Source organism: Dermacentor andersoni, chromosome 2 (genome assembly GCF_023375885.2).
Source record: "Dermacentor andersoni chromosome 2, qqDerAnde1_hic_scaffold, whole genome shotgun sequence".
NCBI classification, from domain to species: Eukaryota; Metazoa; Arthropoda; class Arachnida; order Ixodida; family Ixodidae; genus Dermacentor; species Dermacentor andersoni.
In genome coordinates, this window is record NC_092815.1 from 204,324,028 (window position 1) to 204,328,000 (window position 3,973).

At 49.0% G+C, this 3,973-nt stretch overlaps 1 pseudogene; it reads right to left on the reverse strand.

Moving 5' to 3' along the window:
* Positions 1-3,522: 3,522 nt before the first annotated feature.
* Positions 3,523-3,689, reverse strand: LOC126541085 (U2 spliceosomal RNA; annotated as a pseudogene).
* Between the last annotated feature and the right edge of the window lie 284 nt (positions 3,690-3,973).

Here is a 3,973-nt window from a genome sequence, read left to right on the forward strand (position 1 = left end):
GACATCGAAACGGTTGCTGAAGACTTCATTCAGCGTGCTGAAGAAGCGCGACAACTTGCTCGCATACGTTTTCATAGACAGCGGGATTACGACTCGAGACGCTATAGCCTTCGTCACCGATCAGTCTCCTACGAGCCCGGAGAGAGCGTTTGGGTTTGGACTCCCATTCGCCGTCGCGCCTTTTCGAAGAAACTGTTAGAGCGTTACTTTGGGCCGTATAAATTTCTTCGGCGGCTCAGTGATGTCAACTATGGGGTTGCTCCCGATAGTCCGCATTGCTCAAGGCGTCGACGGCACCTACCGGAAGTTGCGCACGTGGTCCGGATGAAGTCCTATTTGTCCGAGTGAATTCACCGCACCGCAAGCGTGCCCCGGTCCTGTTCGGTTGACGATAAAGCATCGGGACGATGCTTTCTAGGAAGCGAGGCTAATGTCGCGACTGAAGGATAGCAAAGAAGCAGAAAAAAACGAATTGAGGGATAAGAGCAGCAATCACGCTCCTTTTTAGGAAGAAGACGAAGTTGGCGCGTTAGCTCTTGTGGTCTCTGAATACAGAGCAGGTTTTGTTTCTCGCATCCTCGTCCTCCGTTCTGTGTTTTTGACGTCGTGACAATATTCAGTTCAGTTCACTTTGTTCCCTTAAAGGCCCCCATTTCTGGGGGTGTTACAAAAGGGGTGAGATTATATTTCGAGTAAGAAAAAGCAAACTGCGAAGATTATTTAACATTAAAGATAATCAGTTACGCGTTCTTGGAAAGTAGGTGATGCAGCGAAGGAGACGATGTCATAGGGTAGGGCGTTCGAGTCTGTAGCTGCTCTAAAAATAATGAACGAGAAAACGTAGTAGTGTGCGATGGCGGACGGGCAACTTGAAATGGATGACATGTGCGGTTGGATATGCGTGCTGCGGCTGTAATATACGATGTTTACAGAATAATAAAAAAACGTGAAAAAGGGCAAGGCTAGCAATGCGGCGACGACACAAAAGTGATCTTTTCATGTGTAGCAGTTGCTGGCCTTATGATGACAAGTTCCCTTGTCAAAACGATGGCTTCAACGAGATTCCGTGTTCGATTACTGCGCATCTATTCTTGTATAGTGGTGCAGGCGCTGGGTGGCTCGACGTGCTGCGCGTTGGCAGTCCAAAGGGAGAGCCCAGAAAGCGGCTTCGTCACTTTTCCTACCTTTCGGGAAATGCGAACATCTATAGCTGAAAGTGCACTGTAGCGCCGGTGTCCTCAAGTGCTAAGGTCAATGTTCCTTCTATTGCGACTTCAATAACGTTTTTCTTGGGGGGGGGGGGAAGTGTGAGGCCTTATTCATTTCGCTGACAGCGCAGTTCTCGCCTCCTGAACTGTGATTTTTAGTTTTCCTGGCGCAGAGGGCTCCGCCGACGGTGCATGGGGGAGAGGGAGCGGCGGCGAGGAGAAGGTGAGCGGCGAGCGGAAAATGCGGTCTCCACGGAAGGAGGAGATTAAAAGGTGTCTGAATAGTTGCGGCGTGGTTGGAAACGTGGTGCATATGGACGCACATTGTTGGGGACGTTCTGTGTAAGAAGGCGACAGTGACGTGCCACGTGTCCAGCACGGCCACAATAAAAAGAAATCGGACGATTGTCTTCCGTGTGCCAGTGGTCTTGAGGTCGTGCATACAGCACCAGTGGCCGGACTGGATGGGATACGGTCGGGTGCAAAGGCGGCCGAAGGGGATCGTAGGTCTGTGGTGGGGACCTCGTAGCCTACTTCGTCGTACGTCAGGGGAACCGCAGTCGGAGCCTGCTGGAGAGTAGGCGAAATGTGGTCGGCTACCTGCTCCTTGATGACAGATTTGATAGAGGGCCCAACGGAGAACTCGATTGGCCGTAAGTGGAATCAGAGAACGCTGAAGAGCCACCTCATCACGGACGAACTCCTTGATCTGTAGCAGCAGCGAAGTGGTATCTGGGGCAACAGCCAAGCTCGACATGGAAGTGGCCTGAGGATGAGATTGGCGGGTGGCTATGCGTTGCTCGCGTAGTTCGCCGAAGCTTTGACAGAGACTGACGAGTTGACAGACTGTTGCCGGATTTTTCGTCAACAGCATCTGGAAGGCGTCGTCTTCAATGCCTTTTAAGATATGGCGGATCTTCTCGGCATCAGCCACTGTGACGTCAAATCGGTTACAGAGGTCGATAACATCTTCTATGTAACTGGTAAATGTATCCCCGCGCTGTTGTTCATGACGATGCAAACGTTGCTGGGCGCGAAGCTTGCGAACGGCGGCGAGCCCGAATACCTCTGTCACGTTAGCTTTGAAGGCCGTCCACGTCGTGAGATCACGTTCATGGTTGCGGTGCCACACGCTGGCGACGCCGCTTATACAAAACGACACGTAATTCCCAGTGGTTGTGGCTGCTCACCCGGTCGTAGTCAGCGAGCCAGTCTTCCATGTCATGGTCTTCGGTACCGCTGAAGATGGGTGAGTCGCGTTAACGCAACGGGCCGGGCAGGCCACGGTAGTCACCGGGGTGGCGGGTTGTGGCGGTGGTGGTCCTTCTTACGCCATAATGAAGACGGGCTGCAGTGTCCGATTGCAAAGTTCCAGAATTCCTGTTGTACCCAGCAGCTCCACCAATTGTAAAGGGTGTTTATTCGGATCGTAGAGCAGCAGCGACAAACGCAGCACCAGCAGGTAGGGCGCAGCCAGAGAGTGCACTGGGTACGAGCCACGCGGTGGCAACGGGGCTTTTCAGCCTGCCGATCTCCTTCGTCACACTGCATATATCAACCAATAACATATTTCAGTTCTACAAAAGTTCAATGGCTGCAACCTTTATCACTGCCTGCCCATGAGCGGCCAGCTGTGTAAAAACAATGAACACAAATTTTTCCACAAGAAATCCTTTACTGAAAGCAGCGCAGTAGTCAAGTTATACAAAATACTTTTGCTTATTCAATCAATTATGCACAACACTTTAGGAGAGAAGGGCAGAGTTTCAAATTTAAAGAAGCATTGCTTTTTATGATGTCAATGTCAGATCCCACACGATGTAAGGGAAAATTGCTTGTGACACCCCCCACCCCTAATACTGTACCCACAGACCACTCCAAGTTTTTTCCAAGTTCGCTGTCAGCATAGAAAGTTTCCCAACACCTGAGTACATTTAAGTGGATTTATATGTTTCTTCTAGCAAATTTCTCGACATGTGGCAAAAATAAATTGTGCAGTTGCTAAGCAAATAGCAAGGAGTGCAAGAAATGAATATCACCATACATGTCAATAGATAATTTGTCAAGCGTGAGCTTATGCAGGGCAATTTCCATGGTTCTTCAAGAATTTTTAAAGATTTAACCGGTAATATTTTCAAGATAGAGTATTTAAGGCAGATGCATGCCTCTAAATGTATTTAAATTATTCTCCTGGTCTTTTGAGTAATTTAATAATTTGAGTGGCCCAATGATCTTACTTCTATTTTTGCTATTCTCTAACAGTGGCACACTCACACATGCTGTGACAACGCTCACTGCGGCATATTTGCCACTTTAAGGTGCATACAAAAATATTGGACAACAATATAGCTGAAGCAGGCGTCAAACACTCCTGCAACTTGCAAAAACAGGTTGAATATGTTGGGTCCAAATAGAACCCGTATCAGGTATTGAGTTGATAAGAACAGATACTACACTTTGACCCCCCTCTGCCACCTCTATGTTTGCACTGCACTCTCTTTGTTGGCGTTCCAAGCACTTGCGTATCTACTTTCCGCTTTCCCGTGGTAGCGGTCCTGTCGAAACGCCACACGTGTCCAGTTTCCTCTGGCTTCTCAGGGCGATGGTCCCATTATCCACGCGAATCTATACAAAAATCACGGTAACGAACTTTGTACCTTCGTTCCGAGTTCTGTGTGACCTCTCTATCGTGTGCTAAACTGCTTCGCTGGTCATTCACCTTCACAGAGGGGAATGACTCGTGTCATAATTTTTTCTACTAGGTT